The sequence below is a fragment of the Leopardus geoffroyi genome, chromosome X (assembly GCF_018350155.1).
Source record: "Leopardus geoffroyi isolate Oge1 chromosome X, O.geoffroyi_Oge1_pat1.0, whole genome shotgun sequence".
In the NCBI taxonomy this organism is placed as follows: domain Eukaryota; kingdom Metazoa; phylum Chordata; class Mammalia; order Carnivora; family Felidae; genus Leopardus; species Leopardus geoffroyi.
The window spans coordinates 1,279,080-1,300,059 of record NC_059343.1 but is presented as its reverse complement, the minus strand read 5'-3'; the positions used below and the strand labels follow the sequence as shown (position 1 = coordinate 1,300,059).

General features: G+C 55.9%; 1 protein-coding gene across 11 annotated transcripts in view; it reads left to right on the top strand.

The window, feature by feature from the left end:
* The window catches only part of DHRSX (dehydrogenase/reductase X-linked), a 227,781-nt gene that overhangs the window by 85,855 nt on the left and 120,946 nt on the right, over positions 1 to 20,980 (top strand). The gene's annotated exons all lie outside the window — the stretch shown is intronic.

Genomic DNA, 20,980 nt, shown 5'->3' with positions numbered 1-20,980 from the left:
GCAGGAGGATGCCACATGGACAGACAGACCGAAGGTTGTGTTAGTGTCCTGTGTTAGTGCCTTAACCCACAGGAATTCATCGCGTTCCGGCTCTGGAGACCAGAAGTCTGATATGCAGGCAGGGAGGGCTGCTGGGATCCAGGTGTGGGCAGGGCTGCTGAGATCCAGACAGGACAGGGCCACTGAGAATCAGGAGGGACAGGATGGCTGAGATCCAGGCAGGACCCCTGAGATCCAGACAGGGCAGGGCAGGGCCGCTGAGATCCAGGAGGGGCAGGGCCACTGAGATCCAGGAAGGGCAGGGCCGCTGAGATCCAGGCAGGGCAGGGCCACTGAGATCCAGGAGGGTCAGGACCGCTGAGATCCAGGCAGGGCAGGGCCACTGAGATCCAGGCAGGGCAGGGCCCCTGAGACCCAGGCAGGGCAGCGCCACTGAAATCCAGGAGGGGCAGGACCACTGAGACCCAGGCAGGGCAGGGCCGCTGAGATCCAGGCAGGGCAGGGCCGCTGAGATCCAGGCGGAGCAGAGCCACTGAGATCCAGGAGGGGCAGGGCCGCTGAGATCCAGGCAGGGCAGGACCCCTGAGATCCAGGCAGGGCAGGACCACCGAGATCCAGGAGGGGCAGGGCCACTGAGATCCAGGCAGGGAAGGGCCGCTGAGATCCAGGAGGGGCAGGGATGCTGAGATCCAGGCAGGGAAGGGCCGCTGAGATCCAGGGAGGGGGAGGGCCACTGAGATCCAGGCAGGGCAGGACCCCTGAGATCCAGGAGGGGCAGGGCCACTGAGATCCAGGCAGGGCAGGGCCCCTGAGATTCAGGAGAGGCAGGGCCACTGAGAATCAGGAGGGACAGGATGGCTGAGATCCAGGCAGGACCCCTGAGATCCAGGCAGGGCAGGGCCACTGAGATCCAAGCAGGACCCCTGAGATCCAGACAGGGCAGGGCAGGGCCGCTGAGATCCAGGAGGGGCAGGGCCACTGAGATCCAGGAGGGGCAGGGCCTCTGAGATCCAGGAGGGTCAGGACCGCTGAGATCCAGGCAGGGCAGGGCCACTGAGATCCAGGCAGGGCAGGGCCCCTGAGACCCAGGCAGGGCAGCGCCACTGAAATCCAGGAGGGGCAGGACCACTGAGACCCAGGCAGGGCAGGGCTGCTGAGATCCAGACAGGACAGGGCCACTGAGAATCAGGAGGGACAGGATGGCTGAGATCCAGGCAGGACCCCTGAGATGCAGGCAGGGCAGGGCAGGACCACTGAGATCCAGGAGAGGCAGGACCTCTGAGATCCAGGAGGGGCAGGGCCACTGAGATCCAGGCAGGGCAGGGCTGCTGAGATCCAGGCAAGGCAGGGGCACTGAGATCCAGGCAGGGAAGGGCCACTGATATCCAGGCAGGGAAGGGCCACTGAGATCCAGGCAGGGCAGGGCTGCTGAGATCCAGGCAGGGCAGGGCCGCTGAGATCCAGGCAGGGCAGGGCCGCTGAGATCCAGGAGGGACAGGGCCGCTGAGACCCAGGAGGGACAGGACCACTGAGATCCAGGAGGGGCAGGGCCGCTGAGATCCAGGCAGGGCAGGGCCGCTGATATCCAGGCAGGGCAGGGCCACCAAGATCCAGGCAGGGCAGGGCCACCGAGATCCAGGCAGGGAGGGGCCACTGAGATCCAGGAGGGGCAGGACCCCTGAGACCCAGGAGGGGCAGGGCCTCTGAGATCCAGGCAGGGCAGGGCCACTGAGATCCAGGAGGGGCAGGGCCGCTGAGATCCAGGCAGAGCAGGGCCGCTGAGATCCAGGAGGGGCAGGGCCACTGAAATCCAGGTAGGGCAGGGCCACTTAGATCCAGGCAGGGAAGGGCCACTGAGACCCAGGAGGGGCAGGGCCACTGAGATCCAGGCAGGGCAGGGCCGCTGAGATCCAGGCAGGGCAGGGCCGCTGAGATCCAGGCAGGGCAGGGCCGCTGAGATCCAGGCAGGACCACTGAGACCCAGGCAGGGCAGGGCCAATGAGATCCAGGAGGGGCAAGGCCACTGAGATCCAGGCAGGGCAGGGCTGCTGAGATCCAGGCAGGGCAGGGCCGCTGAGATCCAGGCAGGGCAGGGCCGCTGAGATCCAGGCAGGGCAGGGCCGCTGAGATCCAGGCAGGGCAGGGCCACTGAGATCCAGGAGGGGCAGGACCCCTGAGATCCAGGCAGGGCAGGGCCGCTGAGATCCAAGCAGGACCCCTGAGATCCAGACAGGGCAGGGCCACTGAGATCCAGGCAGGACCCCTGAGATCCAGGCAGGGCAGGGCCGCCGAGATCCAGGCAGGGAGGGGCCCCTGAGATCCAGGAGGGGCAGGACCCCTGAGGTCCAGGAGGGGCAGGGCATCTGAGATCCAGGCAGGGCAGGGCCGCTGAGATCCAGGAGGGGCAGGACCACTGAGATCCAGGCAGGGCAGGGCCCCTGAGATCCAGGCAGGGCCACTGAGATCCAGGAGGGGCAGGACCACACTCTCTCTCGAGGCTCCAGGGGAGGGTCCTTCCTTCCTCTTCCAGCTTCTGAGGCTCCAGGCCACGTCCCTCCCGTCTCTTTCTCCGCCTTCATGTGGGTTCTCTTCTGTATCGTGTCCGCCTCCCGGTTCTTCCCTTGCATGTACAGTCGTGATATATTTAGGACCCACCTGGATAATCTGGGATGATCTCCTTGTCTCAAGACCTATAACACGGTCACAAAAGTTTTAGAAAAAGCATTAACTACCATAGGAGGCCACATTCACAGATGGAAGGGGTTTCATGGTGGCCGTACGTATGAGAGTCCTTATCAGCTGATCGCAGAGGTCAAGGCAGAAAGTACAGAAAAGATTTAAGAAGGTCAGTATAAAGGTGACGGCCAGTGAGCAGATCCGAGCCGAGGCACTGGTGGCCGAGAGAGAGGAGGGTCTCTGGGGCTGTGGCCCGGGGACGTGGACCGTCCAGCAGGTGGTACCTGGGTCGAATTCCGTGATTCTCGCCGCGACCGCGGGATGGCCAGGAGTGCTCTTGTGCGGCTCAAGAGGGACACCCACAGTCGGGATGGAGCCCCGGAATCCAGTGGGCAAGACCCTGAGAGCAGAAGCATGTGTGCAGGGAGGGCAGGGGGCAAAGGGAACAAGGCCAGGGGGCCATCGGTGACGGGCGTCCACATATCAGGGCGGGGGGGGGGGGCGATGCCGCTTGACCCAGGACCATTGAAACCCCCCAGTCCCAGCGGCTTTAATCCCAGATGGTGGCAGGACCCATCGTGCTCCGGGGGACAAGGCACAAGAACAGAGCCCCGTCGCTCCACTGGCACTGTGGGGACGGGGCCGCGGGGCGGGGCTGGGGGCATACTCCCGTCGTGCCCGGTCTCTGTGCCGTGAGCTTGGCCCTCACGCAAACCGTGAACCAACAGCACCCGGTCTCTGGCTTTCCAAGCTGTGCCCAGAGGCATCACAGGGGCTGGGGAGCTGGGACCAGCCCGCAGTGCCCGCAGGAGTGAGCTTTCAATGCCCACGCGGGTGTCCCTCAGCGTAAGGCAGATGATAAGCCACATCCTGTGGCTCCCACCAGACGTGGAGCCCGTGTGGAGGGCACAGAGCTCGGGGGGGGGGGGGGACCGCAAGGCTTGTCCCGCCCGGGTGCACCTGCTCCCCCCGAAGGCTCTGAGCTCCTGTGACAGGCGGGGGACACGAGGTCTCCTGTCTCCCGGCTAATCAATAGTGACATAAATACATAAATACTCTGCGTCCGGAGATCTGGTTCTTGCTTGGTTTGCTTCCTACACGGTCAGGGCACCCACGACGACCACATCACGTTAACCCAGAAACGAAAGCGTGAGCCTCTGCTCGAAGTCTGCTGTCGCCGCACAAGGTGTGGCAAACGCGACGAGGTCGTGGCGTCTGCAGCCATAATGCAGGGTGCCGCGGGCTGCAGCTTGGCCAGCGTGAACGGTCCTGTCGGCCCCCCGGGGCATCGCGGCTTCCCCGAGCTGCCTGGCACCCGCCCTGGGAGCGGAAGGCAGGTGCCCAGGGGTGGCTCGGAGACCAGGAGCCCCACGGAAATCCGGGTTGGGGTCTAGGCTGCGGATTCCTTGCTCGCATCCAAGCACGTGCCATCCCTGGGACTTGGCTACCCCCCAGGAGGAGCCGTCCCTCCAAGCTCAGCACGACCCCAGATCTCAAGGCGCCAGAATCCAGAACACTTAGAAGCCGCACGTGTCCTTTTAGGGACACAATTCAACCCGTTAGCAGGTTAAACAGTCCAAAGCGTGGGGTCGGTGGGGGAGAGGGGACATGGGAGGCTGTACCCATGGGGAGATTTTGCAGAGTGAACGTTCATTCTGGTTTTCATAATGAAAATGGTCTTCAGCCCCGTCTTGCTCCCTTCACCGTGGACGGAGGTACAGTGTCTGCACGGGGTCCCTTCTTTTTCCCAGGACCGCCTCCAGCCTTAGTCCAAACCCACTGGGAGCCTCCCCGAGCCGGTGACCCCTGTCAGGTGTCACTTCTTGCTTCTTACAAGCATCCCCTCCTTCCTGAGCCGAGCCGAGTCACTTCGGATCCCGACGAGAGTCACAAGGAAGGGCACCCAGACTCGCGTGGGGCCAGGAACTGCAGACGTGAATCCCCCCGCCTGCACCTGTTCCCGCCCTCCCTCAAGGTGACTCTGGGTACCCCACGGTTTCAAAACCACCAGGCTGCATCGTCCATGTGTGTACAGGGAGAACAGACTGTCCACTGACCGTCCTCGGTATGGGAGCCATATCTGGAACTGTATAAATTAATAAAAAAAAAAAAAAAAAAAAAAGCTGATCGGAACCCAGTCCCCAGGCACTGTGACAAAATGGGGACAAGAGAAAACAGAGTCCCCTCCTTACTCGTTAACTGTCTTTCTCTGCAAACAGAACCCGTGCTTTTCGTGTTTTGTTTTTGTTGTTGTTGTTGTTGTTGTTTTTGTCTGCTGGAAGGCAATTAACCTTGTTGCCTCATAAATGTTACCGCACATGTCTGGCATCATCAGGGTGCAGTATCCACAACAAAATGCACTTTATCAAGAAAATCCCCAGGGGATGTCGGAGCAAGGGGACCGTGGCGAGGACCCGGTGCCTCCAGATGAAACCCTCCGACCGAGCGAGCTTCAGGACAAGCGTCTAAGGCGGCCGAGAAGGCGTCACTTTAAACCAACAGAACGAAACAAGAACTCAGCACAATGTTGAAAACACCGCGGGCCGTGTGAGTCAGACCGAGCGCAGGGACTCTCTTTGGTGACATCACCTGAGGAAACGACAAATGTGAAAATGACAAGAACAGAACATTTAGGGAGCTCTGGGGGTCAGCACAGATGCGATTACAAAATGAAATGCGAATGAGCTGAATTCCATACAAATATGTCGCCGGAGAAAGCGAACAAAGTAATGCCAAAGAAATGAGTTCTTACAAACAGTCTTCTTAAATCCCGATTTCCGCGGACGGTCCGGGCAGGACAGCTGGGGTCTGGGGTGTGTTTGGGATGATGGGGGCTACACCGGGACAGGCTGTCACCAAGTGGCGGTCGTATCCCACAGACAAGCAGACGGTGGGCAAACGCAAATTGCGTTCCACACGCACGCGGTCTGGCTGTTTCTTCTCTGAGCACGAATGAGGCTTCAAGTGTTTGCCATCGTCTGTTGACCCAGAGTTCTGGCTAACACGGGGCGGCTAATTAGCCCGATTTTAAAAGCGCTGTGAAAATACCGCTACAGTGCTGTCCTGCCCTTACCTATCTCCCTCCCTCCTGATACATTTCTCCGGACTAATTTTCGCGCAGTGCCTTTCCTTTCGTGTGAGCGCCTCGCTCCCTGGGGCGTCACGATGGATGCCTCTGATCGGTCACTCTCTTCTTTTCCTGTCTGCCTGCCTGTCCCGATGTCTGCTTCCTCACCTCCCCTGACCATCCATCCTTCTAACAAAAACAGGAATTTCAGAGTGAAGGAAGGAGTTACTGAGCACACGTTATGCTAAGAATTTTGCACGCCTTCCTTCTAGAACATTCCAGTGGTAGGTACTATTCTTGGCTCTGTTTTGGGGATGAGAACACCGGATGAAGGGGCCCAGCTTCCAAGTGGAGAAGCCTGGCTCCCAATCCATGACTGGACAGCTCCTGAGCCCCCCCCCCATCTTCTGACCCCATTGACCCCTCCATTCTCACCTTGGGGTCCCTTTGGCAGAACTTTTCTGCCTCCTCCGTAGATGGCGGACATCTTACAGACATTCAGAATGCCCCATACCTTGTCCTTTCCTCCTCCCTGTCGTTCACACCAAGGGTGTTCCCATTTTTCTTTCTCTTTGTTGACTTTCAAGTCCACACGTCTACAATCAAAATGGCGCCCTCTTAGCTCATGGTGTGTGGATCACCTCTTGCCCATGGATCATTCTGCCTTCCGTATCCACTGTGGCTTGATGTGTCATCGTTATGAAGGACAATGCTTTCTCTGTGACAGCAGGCACTGAGAGCGGGTGGCCGTGTGGTCCTTAGAGTACCGAGGATGTTTTCTGTCTAAGATGGCCATGAGACATGTGCTTGGTGGATGATGTGAAAGGGAGCCCAGGAAAATAAAACAAAATCCCAAAGGCAGCTCCCTTGGGGTGTAGGATTTGAAAGTCATATTAACGTCATTGAAAGGGTTAAGTGCCCAGAAGGGGAGCCAGCGTATATAACAACAGAACGATGCTATCACAGGATTGTCTCTTACTTCCTAGGGTTACATTTCAAGTGGTCCCATCAGTAGACGTGGCAGTCAAGGTAGGCTGGGCTGATCATAACTGTCAGTAAATTCTCCACCCCCAGTTCATCTTCCAACGGTGGAAAGGGTATACCTGTATCCTCCTGTCCATCCAGGTCATTGTTTGTGGCCAGGGAGAGCTGAGCAAGGAGTTCACAGCCAGATCCCACAACCGGGGCTCATGGTTTCGATCTGAACTAGACTTCCCTGGCTTTGCTGTCCCCACCACTGTCTTCTTGGGGTCCCGTGGCTCTACTGTCCCCACCGCCATCTTGTTGACCATCGGCTCAGCTTCGGAAGCTCAGACCTGCCTCAGTGCTGCTGGGACAAGAGATCGGAGAAAAACCAATATGGCGCTCGGCCAGGCGACCCGGAGCTTCATGGAAACTGGACCTGTAGGCATGTCTTCCGAGAAGTGACCTCTGGTTCCTCAACGTGTGAGCCTCACACACTCGCCTGGCATAAATGTAGGGTGCCATACACCCCTGTTGCGGGAACACAGGCATCCCTGTTCGGTTTCATTATTAGAGAGTGAGGGACGGGAAGGGGACAACGTGTCACGCTTGGTATCCCTGAATGGAAGTCCTCCCCCACCTTGCAGATTTCCACCTTTCAGATGACTCACACTCTTCAGTCACCACCTGGAGGTCACGGAAACAGAGCACTCCTTGGGGACACAGCATCCGTGGGCGGTCCCTCATGACACCCTCTAAAGATGGGGAGCCTGAAAATCCATCTCGATATGATTTGTTCACCCATAAACCCATCCAAACGTGGATTCTGGCTGTTGTTTTTTTTTCCTCACATACACCTGAACGTCAACCCCGTGGCTGGATATGGCGGGCGGTACTTACAGAGTCAGCGTCTGTCACGGTGAGGACCCGTCACGGATCATCATTAGCTTTAAATTAGAAACTGGTACAGAAGCAGGTGCTAAAGATAAATAGGATGAACGTGAGAAACAACCCACGGCGAGTCTGCATATGGTGTCCGTGCTGGAGAGATCCGTGACCCAGAAAGGCAAGAAGCCGATGGTCAGCACTTTCGAGCGCTTGGTACCCACAGGATTACTTAACCCGGCAGCTTGGGAGCACAGAGGTTTAAAAACACACTCGATAGCTTCCGTGCTGTGTCAGCTGGACCCGGCGGAGCAGACACGAGACCCGACGTGGACACGGCGTGGCCGGAAACTGCACACACCGAAGCCTAGCCTGGTGACTCAGTGGTGGAAATGCTGACGACAGTAGGTGCTTGGACTGATTCCAGCACTCCCACGCTGGGATTGCCAAAGGGATTTCCGGGTGATGACAATGAGGTTTCGCGTCACGGCTGACACTTCGGGGCGCTGAGCTACATTGACGACGCTGCCCTGAGTTCTTGGTCGGCATTCGGCATATTCACAGCGCACGTGAGCCCTAAAAACAGGAAGGTGTTACTGCACTCTGTCTGGGAGAGTGAATGTTTGTCCCTCCAAAATTCACACGTGGAAGCCTAACTCCAAATGTGTTGGTGTTAGGAGATGGGCCCTTGGGAGGTAACTAGGGTTTCCCAAGGTCGTAAGATGATGGGATCCCCATGATGGGATTGGAGTCTTTATAGGACAGGACACCAGAGAGCTAGTTCTCTCTCTCTCCGCCATTGGAGGACAAAACAAGATGGCGGCCATGGACGAGGCGAGACAACCGCTCTCTCTGGACTCCAGCCACCCACGCAGCCTCATCCCGGGCCTCCAGCCTGGTCATCTGCAAGCCGTGTGGCTTGTGGTACTTTGTTCACGGCAGCCCCAACACACGGAGACAACCCCATGGCTCGAAGGGGTTGAGGGACCTACTGGGAGTTGCCCAACCAACAAGTGCGTGGGACGTGGAATAGGACGGAAGCAGTCATGCTCCCAAGACAGTGAGTGATGGGGCTCTTCTGCCCCCTGGAGACAGAGCGCATCCTTCAGGGGACATGTGTCTGGATGTGCTTATGTGCATTTGGGACCCTCTGTGGCGTCTTCCTGCATCAGGTTGGGGCACGGTCTTCTGATGGCCATTCCACCCTGTTCACATTTACGTGTCTCCAGTGACTGAGATGAGGAACCTCTTAGGCACGGCTGGGAACGCTTGCAGGGCAACGGACGACCTTCTGGAGTCCGAGTGTGGACAAGCTTGAGGAGGTGGAGTCCCTGGGACCCAGCCTGGTCCCGGTGGAGGGAGGGGGCTGCCCTGTTCACAAGCCCCGTCTGGTTCTCATGGTGAATGTTGGAATTTCTCCCTCTTGCAGCGGGAGGGAGACAGGAACCGTTTTGGGGAAACACCCAGAGAATTCCTGCCTCCTCCGGGCCTCTTGGGAAACTGTTACACCCACCAGTGCCCAACTGAACTGTGGGGAGCGAAATTCTCCGTCTGGAATTGGGAAAATACTTTGTGCGGGCGAGGGAGCAGTTCCATCAACGTGTTCACAAAGCCATGTTGGTGGCCTGTGGGGTCCAGGAGGCACCACCTTTTTGGAGGCCACTGGCTTCCCTAGTCACCCTGCCCAGACATGCTCACGCTGCAGGGCACTGGCCCCAAGGACGACTAACCCAGACCACGGGGATGGAGGAGCCCAAAGGTGAGAGTCATTCAGCACAGCCAGCCTGGGTCTCACCATCCACAGGGATTCTGGGTCGAACCGTGTCTCCAGAATTCATGTGTAGGACCCCCTAACCTCCAGGATCTCAGAATGGGTCTGCATTGGGATATTGGGGTTTAAAAGCGCAAATTAAGGTGAAATGAGGTCACTTAGGTTGGCCCTGATCCCATAGAACTGGGTCCTTGTAGGAAGAAGAGATTAGGACACACATAAGCCAGAGAGACGACCACGTGAGGACACAGGAGAACTTGGGGTCTGCACCCGAAGGAGAGAGGCCTCAGCAGGACCCAGCCTCACCCCTGCCTGGATCTCAGACTCCCAGCCTCAGCCCTGCCTGCATCTCAGACTCCCTGTCTCAGCCCCGCCTGGATCCCAGACCCCAGCCTCAGCCCTGCCTGGATCTCAGACCCCCTGCCTCAGCCCTGCCTCGATCTCAGACCCCCAGCCTCAGCCCCTCCTGGACCTCAGACTCCCAGCCTCAGCCCTGCCTGCATCTCAGACTCCCAGCCTCAGCCCTGCCTGGATCTCAGACTCCCTGCCTCAGCCCTGCCTGGATCTCAACCTCCCAGCCTCAGCCCCTCCTGGACCTCAGACCCCCAGCCTCAGTCCTGCCTGGATCTCAGACCCCCAGCCTCGGCCCTGCCTGGATCTCAGCCTCCCACCCTGGGCCCTGCCTGGACCTCAGACCCCCAGCCTCAGCCCCTCCTGGATCTCAGACCCCCAGCCTCAGCCCTGCCTGCATCTCAGACTCCCTGCCTCAGTCTTACCTGGACCTCAGACCCCCAGCCTGGCCCTCCCTGGACCTCAGACCCCCAGCCTCAGCCCTGCCTGCATCTCAGACTCCCTGCCTCAGCCCTGCCTGGACCTCAGACCCCCAGCCTCAACCCTGCCTGCATCTCAGACTCCCTGCCTCAGCCCTGCCTGGACCTCAGACCCCCAGCCTCAGCCCTGCCTGCATCTGACTCCCTGCCTCAGCCCTGCCTGGACCTCAGACCCCCAGCCTGGCCCTCCCTGGACCTCAGACCCCCAGCCTCACCCTGCCTGCATCTCAGACTCCCTGCCTCAGCCCTGCCTGGACCTCAGACCCCCAGCCTGGCCCTCCCTGGACCTCAGACCCCCAGCCTCAGCCCCTCCTGGACCTCAGACTCCCAGCCTCAGCCCTGCCTGCATCTCAGGTTCCCAGCCTCCAGAACCAGGAGAAATAAATGTGTCTGATGTAAACCACCCCATGCACAATACTGTTAGCAGCAACCGAGCAAACTCGTACAACGGGAAATCCAAACAGCATCCTCTTCTGAAGAACATTATTGCTGAAATCATTGCCTTTCGTGTATCTCTAAATTGGTGAGAAAAACGCCATTCAGATAGGCTGGAGGTAGAAAGAAGAAAACAATCTCAGGAACAGAAGAGAACGAAATAAGGACTCGGTCGACATTAATTTCTGAAACGTTCATCGGGAGTCTCTTTTTCTGTTAACGGGTAATATTTTTTAAGGGTAGTGCGTGCAGCCGGCTGTTTGGGTCTGAGACTAAGAAAGGAGACAGTGCCCTTCCCCCCTCCGTGTGTGTGTGTCTGTCGGTCTGTGTCCGGCCGTCTGTCCTGTCCATCTTTTGAAATGTGCGTCGTTCCAGGCCGGTGGCTGGAGGTGAGATCGCTTTGCAGGGTTCATTACCCTGGCGTCTCCAGCTAACGGTTCATTTGAGGGAGATGGTGCACTTGTTTTAATGTGTTGACAGGTTTTGTGGTCTTTTTCTCTGCTATTTGAAATGTTTCTGAAAGCACAAAGATGACCTCCATTTGTATATTATTGACTCTCTATACCTGTGTTATATATAAAAACATGACATAAAGTATAATAATATGTAGCATATCTTATGCTATCTAATATGCATTATATAATACTATATTATTATACATGTATCGTGGGTATTTATTTTATTTATATACTATTTATTTCATACGTTTATATGATATATAACATATATTATCTATGACACAATATCATAATGAACATGCTATACAAATACACATAAATATAACATATATAAGTTATGTATAATATGTAATAATATAGACAGCCTTTGGTTTTGCAGATATCTGTGACTCTACATTTAAAAGGGTTCTGGAGGGGCGCCTGGGTGGCGCAGTCGGTTAAGCGTCCGACTTGGGCTCAGGTCATGATCTCACGGTTCGTGGGTTCAAGCCCCACGTCGGGCTCTGTGCTAACGGCTTGGAGCCTGGAGCCTGCTTCCGATTCTGTGCCTCCCTCTGTCTCTGGCCCTCACCCACTCACGCTCTGTCTCTCTCTCTCTGCAAAAAATAAACATTAAAAAAATTTTTAATAAAAAAATAACAATGATGTACACGTGAAACTCACATAATCGTGGGTGTCAGTTATACCTCACTACAAAAATAAAACCGGATTTTACGGGGCCCCTGGGTGGCTCCGTTGGTTAATGGACCAACTTTGGGTCAGGTCATGATCTCGCGGTTCGCGGGTTCGAGCCCCGCGTCGGGCTCTGGGCTGACGCCTCGGAGCCTGGATCCTCCTTCGGATTCTGTGTCTCCCTCTCTGTCTGCCCCTAACCCGCTCACATTCTGTCTCTGTCTCTGTCAAAAGTAAATAAACTTCATGGGACACCTCGGTGGCTCGGTGGGTTCAACATCGGACTTCAGCGCAGGGCACGATCTCCTTGTCCAGACAGCGCCGCGGTCGGTGGGCACGTCTCCTCCTTCGCGCGATGCGCAAGGAATCCGGTCTTTCTTGCTGGTCCCTGCTCTGCGGGAAGGTTGAAGAGCGTTTTTAAACAGGTTCTGTCACATCTTAATGTGTTCTTGACGAGCACGGGAGGCAAATGATGCGGAAAATCCGTGTGGCGCCCGGGAGAATGGCGGTCATTACCTCGCAGATGCTGGCGCCTCATTCCCAGATCGGATCGTCAGGCCCCCGGGGGGCTGGTGACAGATGCCACGCGGAGCGCTGGGCTCAGGATGAGAAGCGCGGTCACTTCTGCGAGGGGCAGATGATACGATGGTTCCATCCTCCCCTTGACGGGATGCACAAGCGCCCCAGGGACAATGAATCCGGAGGCAGCGCTCACTCAACACAGCCTCGCTCATGAAATATTCATAAAGTCAACACCGAGCACCGGGTGCCTCCGTGGCTGCCTTCTCTGCGTGGCGTGTGCGGAGTCGAGCCCAAAGCAAGAAGCAAACCAAGACGAAACAAAAAACTCAGACCTGCTACAGAAAGGATCCTCTGCTTCTGTTTTTGCGAAAGAAGCCTGGCGAACGTCAAAAACTGTAACCATGAGAAACCAGAGGTGGTATTTATGGAGGTGGTGAATTCCGGAGTACCCCACAGCACCCAAAGAATTTGTGCAATCCTGAGTTATTTAGAGCATTTCATGACGTCGCCTATGTCTCAAAACTTGGTTAATATGGTAATCGGCTCATTTAGAGATTTTCAGAGTCTGGGTGTTTTGGGGAGCCTGTTTAAGACAAGGAATGAGGAGAAGAAGGAAGGAAGGAAGGAAGGAAGGAAGGAAGGAAGGAAGGAAGGAAGACCCCAGCCCCATCCCACCCGGTTTCGGCCTCGTGAGGCCCCGCGCCAAGGCCCCAGCTCGCCTCCACCCAGACGTCCCCTCTGAGGACCTGGGACGCGACGAGCAGCTGTTGTTTCCAGCCGGTACGCGAGGGATGACGAGTGTCGCAGCAGCCGGCGATCTCGTGCGGACGGCTGCTCACAGGGTCACCCCGGCCACAGGGAGGAGGGTCCCGGACAGCGATGTGCATGTGTGCTCTCTGGGCTCAAGCTGTTCAGCTCCTGTCTACACCCAGGTAACCGCCGTCCCTTCTCACCGGGCGCCGACCTGAGCTGGTTGAGGGCAAGCCTGAGCTCAATCCCCTTCCCCTCCTGAAAACCTGCCTGCCTACAACTACTCACTCTGGATCCCCTGTGGGTGGTGCTTTCCTGTTTCTACCTGCCCCGTGAGCACCTCCGGCCGACCCGTCACATCGCCACTCTGCGTGCCGGTCCCATGGGCACCCGAGGGAGTTCATCGAGGTCCCGTCTGCCCCCAGTTTCTGGCCACCCAGCAATTCCCTTGAGCTTCTGAAATTGTGTTTATGGCTGAGATGTTGACAGACAGACGCGGGTACTGTGGGCCGCCCAAAGGGATTTCCTTTGTGACTCAGGCGTGGAGGGAGGTGCGCGTGCCTTTGAGGTCGTCCGGCGTGATTTTTTGAAAGGCGTCCGGCGTGAGGATTTAATACACGTACACGTTTTGAAGCGATCGCCATAGTCGATTCGATGCACGTGTCCTTCGTGGCACACAGCTGCCATTTTGTGCAGTGCGCACACTGAACATCCTCCCTTGGTAAATTCAAGGGTATCATGCAGCCCTGATAACTATAATCACTGAGCCGTACGTTCGATCCTGGGAATGTCCAGCTGGAACGTCATGTCCTTTGACCAACATCTGCTTCTTCCTCATTCCTACAACCCCTGGCATCTGCCATTCTGTTTTGGGGGCTGTGACTTCTTTTTTCTTTTCTTTCTTGTCTTTTCTTTTCTTCTCTTTTCTTTTCTTTTCTTTTCTTCTCTTTTCTTTTCTTGTCTTGTCTTGTCTTGTCTTTTTTCTTTTCTTTTGTTTTCTTCTCTTTTCATTTCTTCTTTTTGCTTTTCCTTGCCTTTTTCCCTTTCCTTTCCTTTTCTTTCTTTTCTTTCCTTTCCTCCTTTTTCCCTTTCTTTTCCTTTTTCCCTTTCCTTTCCTTTTCTTTCTTTTCTTTTCCTTTTCTTTTGTCCTTTCCTTTTTCCCTTTCTCTTTTCTTTTCCTTTCCTTTCCATTCCTTTTCTTTTCCTTTTCTTTTTTTCTCCTTTCCTTTTTCTTTTCCTTTTCTTTTCCTTTCTCTTCTCTCCTCTTCTCCTTTTTCTCCCCTCCCCTCCCCTCCCCTCTCCTCTCCTGTCATTCCTGACAGATAGAGAGTCCAAGTAGGTGAGGAGCAGAGGGAGAGAGAGAAGGAGAGACAGAGAATCCCAAACGGGCTCCCCACTCAGCATGGAAGGAGCCCACTGCGGGGCTTGATCCCACAGCCCCGGGATCATGACTTGAGCCGAAATCAACAGTCCGAAGCTCAACCAGCTGAGCCACCCAGGCGCCCCTCCTTCTTTGGGTTCCACATACAAGTGACATCATGCAGTGTTTGTGTTTCTCTGCCTGGCTCATCTCCCTGAGCATCATGGTCTATCCACGCTGTGACAAATGGCAGGGTCCCCTTCTGTTTTAAGGCTGAGCCGTGCTGCGGCCTGTGGAGGGACCACCTGTCCTTTATGCATTCATCCTGCTTTCACTCCCGTTGGAGGCGTACCCAGCGGTCGCATTGCTGGATCACGGGGCCCTTCTGCTTTTCACTGTTTGAGGACCCTCAATCCCGTTGTGCTCACTGACTGCAGCAGTCTGCATTCCCAGCAACAGGGCACGAGCGTTCCCCTTTCTGCGCGCACGTTGACAGCAATGCTTACGAGAACTCAGGCCTTGTGTCCTTGTTGCCTTTCTCACGGGGTGGTGGCTGACTCCAGTTTGTGCCTGAGCGGCTCAGTGTCCAACTTGTAGGGCCTTGCAGTGCTGGCCGGGCGGGCCGGGCGTGTCCAGAGGAACAAAAGCACAGTATAGCTCCGTATCGCTCTGCAGGGCGGACTTTCACAGGAGGCCACTGGAGAAGGACCAGCCCAGCTGGTTCTCGGAGGACATTCGATCCGGAAGACGGCTTTGCGGACAGAAAGGGCACCTTGAATAGGAAGGCTGGGCAGGGGAACACCAGCATCCCTGAGTCGGGGAGTGAGTCTGGAGAGGCGGCTGAGCCCTGGGCAGGCACGTATGGTCCCAGCTGCCGCCTGGAGAGGCCACGTAGGACCCCACGGCCTCACGGGGTCCAAGCCTTGGGGACGGGCGTCTGAGGCACGGGCCTCATTCCAGACGGACGCCTGAGGCCCAACCAGCCTGCTTTTCCAGGGGGACCCCCCTCCCTGCACCCTGCCTGGAAATAAGGAAATACGGAAATACACATGATCCTGTCCTCATGCACTTTTCTCCCGTGTGCCAGGGAGCTCCTCTCTCTGGCTATCTCTCTGTCTCTTTGTCTCTGTTGATCTGTGTGTCTGTCTCTGTCTCTGTCTGTCTCTCCTGATGGTCTCTCTGGTGCTATCTCCCTATGTCCCTGTATCTTTGTCTATCGCTATCTGCCTCGCTCTGACTGTCTCCCTGTTTGTGTCTATCTCTGTGCCTGTGTCTCTTTCTCTGTGTCCGTGTCTGTCTCTCTTTCTGGGCCCCTTTATGTGTGTGTCTCTCCCTGACTGTCTCTTGGTGCTCTCTCTCCCTGTCTCTGGGTCTGTCTCTCCCTGTCTCTTGGTGCTATCTCTCCCTATCTCTGTGTCTGTCTCTCCCTGACTGTCTCTCGGTACTATCTCTCCCTGTCTCTCCCTGTCTCTCGGTGCTATCTCTCCCTGTCTGTGTGTCCATCTCTCCCTGACGGTCTCTTCGTGCTATCTCTCCCCGTGTCTGTGTCTGTCTTTCCCTGTCTCTGTATCTGTCTCTCCCTGTCTCTCGGTGTTATCTCTCCCTGTCTCTGTGTCCGTCTCTCCCTGTCTCTCGGTGCTATCTCTCCCTGTCTCTGTGTCCGTCTCTCCCTGACTGTCTCTCGGTGCTATCTCTCCCTGTCTCTGTGTCTGTCTCTCCCTGTCTCTCGGTACTATCTCTCCCTGTCTCTGTGTCTGCCTCTCCCTGTCTCTGTGTCTGTCTCTCCTTGTCTCTCAGTGCTATCTCTCCCTGTCTCTGTGTCCATCTCTCCCTGACTGTCTCTCGGTGCTATCTCTCCCTGTCTCTGTGTCCGTCTCTCCCTGAATGTCTCTCGGTGCTATCTCTCCCTGTCTCTGTGTCCGCCTCTCCCTGAATGTCTCTCGGTGCTATCTCTCCATGTCTCTGTGTCTGTCTCTCCCTGTCTCTGTGTCTGTCTCTCCCTGACTGTCTCTCCGTGCTGTCTCTCCCTGTCTGTGTCCGTCTCTCCCTGACTGTCTCTCTGTGCTATCTCTCCCTGTCTCTGTGTGTGTCTCTCCCTGACTGTCTCTTCATGCTATCTCTCCCTGTGTCTGTGTCTGTCTCTCCCTGTCTCTGTGTCCGTCTCTCCCTGTCTCTCGGTGCTATCTCTCCCTGTCTCTGTGTCCGTCTCTCCATGTCTCTCGGTGCTATCTCTCCCTGTCTCTGTGTCTGTCTCTCCATGTCTCTCGGTGCTATCTCTCCCTGTCTCTGTATCTGTCTCTCCCTGTCTCTCGGTGCTATCTCTCCCTGTCTCTGTGTCCGTCTCTCCCTGACTCTCTCTTCGTGCTATCTCTCCGTGTCTCTGTGTCTGTCTCTCCCTGTCTCTGTCTCTCCCTGTCTCTCGGTGCTATCTCTCCTTGTCTCTGTGTCTGTCTCTCCCTGTCTCTCGGTGCTATCTCTCCCTGTCTCTGTGTCCGTCTCTCCCTGACTGTCTCTCGGTGCTATCTCTCCCTGTCTCTGTGTCTGTCTCTCCCTGTCTCTCGGTACTATCTCTCCCTGTCTCTGTGTCTGCCTCTCCCTGTCTCTGTGTCTGTCTCTCCCTGTCTCTCAGTGCTATCTCTCCCTGTCTCTGTGTCCATCTCTCCCTGACTGTCTCTCGGTGCTATCTCTCCCTGTCTCTGTGTCTGTCTCTCCATGTCTCTCGGTGCTATCTCTCCCTGTCTCTGTGTCTGTCTCTCCCTGACTGTCTCTCGGTGCTATCTCTCCCTGTGTCTGTGTCCGTCTCTCCCTGACTCTCTCTTCGTGCTATCTCTCCTTGTCTCTGTGTCTGTCTCTCCCTGTCTCTCGGTACTATCTCTCCCTGTCTCTGTGTCCGCCTCTCCCTGAATGTCTCTCGGTGCTATCTCTCCATGTCTCTGTGTCTGTCTCTCCCTGTCTCTGTGTCTGTCTCTCCCTGACTGTCTCTCCGTGCTGTCTCTCCCTGTCTGTGTCCGTCTCTCCCTGACTGTCTCTCTGTGCTATCTCTCCCTGTGTCTGTGTCTGTCTCTCCCTGTCTCTGTATCTGTCTCTCCCTGTCTCTCGGTGCTATCTCTCCCTGTCTCTGTGTCCGTCTCTCCCTGAATGTCTCTCGGTGCTATCTCTCCCTGTCTCTGTGTCCGTCTCTCCCTGACTGTCTCTCGGTGCTATCTCTCCCTGTCTCTGTGTCTGTCTCTCCCTGTCTCTCGGTACTATCTCTCCCTGTCTCTGTGTCTGCCTCTCCCTGTCTCTGTGTCTGTCTCTCCCTGTCTCTCAGTGCTATCTCTCCCTGTCTCTGTGTCCATCTCTCCCTGACTGTCTCTCGGTGCTATCTCTCCCTGTCTCTGTGTCTGTCTCTCCCTGTCTCTGTGTCCTTCTCTCCCCGACTGTCTCTCGGTGTTATCTCTCCCTGTCTCTGGGTCTGTCTCTCCCTGACTGTCTCTCCAGCCCTGCCTCCTGCTCCCCCCCGCCCCGGGGTTTCCGGTCCCCGGCCACCCCGGGCACTGCGTTTGCTGTTGGGACTGGGTCCGAGCTCTCGAGTCTCACTAGTGAAGCCGTTCCCCGCCATCAATGCCTGTCCGCCTTTTTGGGGGTGTGGTGGTCCTCAAGTCACCCCGATCCGCTCCCGAGGGCTAACAGCCCTGGGGAGGGGGTAGATGGTACCAGTGGGGTCAAGCGCTTTGTGGCTTTTTGTCCCCTCCCCTTCTGGCTCCAACTCGTCAGGTTCCCGAATCGAAACAACGCACACATCACCAGACGAATCCGCCGGGCCCTCTGCCCGCGTCCGGAGTCCGTCAGTAAAGGCGTCGTCCTTTGAAGCAGGGAAGAATCTGCCTGGACACCGTCACCAGCCTTCCCCTGTGCCCAACTCCGTCTCCTGTAGCGTTTCCATTGCTCTCATATGGTCGCTCTGATTGCTCCCATCTTCCTTGATTGGATCTTAATAATCAGTATTTTCTGGGAAAAGTGCTCATTTCCCGGAAATTTTCATCTTGTTGCTACCCATTTAACATATTAACAGAGATGAGTACGAACTCCTAATAATCAAATCGTCCCCATGACGAGAGACTCATCCCTCCTTCTAAATCTGCATTCTTTTAGCCCTGTCAAGTGCGTTATTCAGAGCCTCCTCTGCGTCCTTATTTCCCGTCTTGTCTGTCCATCTGTCAAATACTCAAAGACGGACGCGTAGGCTCCCGTAACAACGGGGATTCTGGCCGTTTTCCAGGCGCGTACGAGACTTCTTGAGAGATACAGCTCGATGCTGGGCTTTTCTGGAGAAAACGCGGCAACAAATGCCACAGCACTAACGTGGCTTTGCACTGATTGAGCATGGGGTCCACAGCTTAGGCTGCCCTTGGCCCCATTGATACTTTGGTCTTGAGTTAACCGTACCTTGTAGGGATGGGGCTTGTGTTTGATTGAGCATGGGGTCCACAGCCAAGGCTGCCCTTGGCCCCATTGATACTTTGGTCTTGAGTTAACCGTACCTTGTAGGGATGGGGCTTGTGTTTGATTGAGCATGGGGTCCACAGCCAAGGCTGCCCTTGGCCCCATTGATACTTTGGTCTTGAGTTAACCCTACCTTGTAGGGATGGGGCTTGTGTTTGATTGAGCATGGGGTCCACAGCCAAGGCTGCCCTTGGCCCCATTGATACTTTGGTCTTGAGTTAACCGTACCTTGTAGGGATGGGGCTTGTGTTTGATTGAGCATGGGGTCCACAGCCAAGGCTGCCCTTGGCCCCATTGATACTTTGGTCTTGAGTTAACCCTACCTTGTAGGGATGGGGCTTGTGTTTGATTGAGCATGGGGTCCACAGCCAAGGCTGCCCTTGGCCCCATTGATCCTTTGGTCTTGAGTTATCCCTACCTTGTAGGAATGGGGCTTGTGTTTGCTTGTCGGCTTGATAATGTTTGGCCTTTTTATTCCCAATCCTCACTTTTCAAAACCATCATCAGTGTATAGAAGAATTCAAGAATTCACCTCTTTTCTCCCCCCTCCTCCCCACTCCGGTGGGAGGCCGCCATATTGGTTTTGAATCAGGACCAGCGCCAGCTAAAGGCTCACACCTCCTTCCAGGGCTTTTCTGGATCTTCCGTTTTGCCTACGTGGACAACCGGTATACCTCGTGTTTTCTCGTCATCTGTTTGGGCACACAGGCTACTTCTTGTCCCCAGGGGCACAGTGAAGAGCCTGGAGACGTGGCAACTTCCACGTCTCTCATTACCCAAACAGAAATGGAACGTGTCGGGGGCGCCTGGGTGGCTCAGTCGCTTAAGCATCTGACTCGATTTCAGCTGAGGTCATGATCTCACGGTGGGTGTCATGGAGTCCCACGTCCCTCTCCCTCTGTCTGCCCCTTCCCCACTCACGCTCCCCCTCTCTCTCCCTCAAAATAAATAAATATAAAGACAGAAATGGAAGGCATCACTGATGGCGTTCCAGGCAAAATGGAAAATGCCAGCCGTGTCTCCTTCTCCCACCCCCGAGCCCTGCTGGATCAATGACCCCCACCCCATCTCCCAGTGCACCTTGCGGGGGGGCGGGGGCAGAGGACGCACATTTTAGGTGAACGTACCAGCTCAGCCTCCAGCAATGCGATTCCCCGATCTTGCCCGAGCTCATCCCTGGGGCTTCTCCTCTTCCAGAAGCCCACGGCCTGCAAATTGCCTGGCTCGTTGTCACCATCAGGGATCGGCCCTGTGGCGACTTCTGGTACACAGGGACTGCCCTGCCCTCTGTAGCTGTAGGGGCTTGATTGGGGGGCTCACGTTCTCTGCACAGCGGCAGCCCCCATGATCCCCCCACTCGATCCTTGGGGCACCTCACGAGGCAACATTCTCACGGCAGAAAGGGGGCGCTCACGTTTGCCGCTGGTTAGGAACCCTCTTCTCCCGGGAGTGGGGAGGAAGCATCTTCTGACTTTGTAAAGATTCGTATCGTTGCTCTGCTTCTGGAAGCCGAGCGTGTCTGTCTACCAACCCTGTTATCGTCGGTTCCCGTTATGGGAAGCAGTAGGGGCTTCCCCCTTTAAAAAAAAAATATATCCTCGTGAATATGTTAGCGGAAAATTAGAGCGGTGTGTCAGGAATGCCTAGCCAGATGGCGCTGTGTTCTAGAACAGCACTTCCGAACTGTCTGTGGCAAAACTCCCTTTTCCCAAAGCTGTCACGGATTCATAGCGATGTAGATAGGACAGACGCGAATTACTAGAAAAACAAGAGTTACAACCAGGCAAAATGGTAACTTCCAAGGTTGTCTTTTTAGAAATCATTGGATTCAGCACACGTAAAATGACTCTCAATGATTTAGTGTTCTAAATGCTGTTGTCGGTGTCGCGGTGTGCCTTACAGCTGACCCGGTAACAAACGGTTCCCAGGATGGCACCCGTGTGTAGACCTCCCCTGGAAGGGCTTTGATCCGGAAGCGTGCCCACCCCACCCCTACTCCCAGTTGCTAGTGCTCGTGGCTGGCGGGAGCCATGCTTCCCTGTGTTCTGTCTTCTTGCAACCACACGCGTCCGAGCAAGCACGTTCCCAGGAACTGGTCCCGGAGAC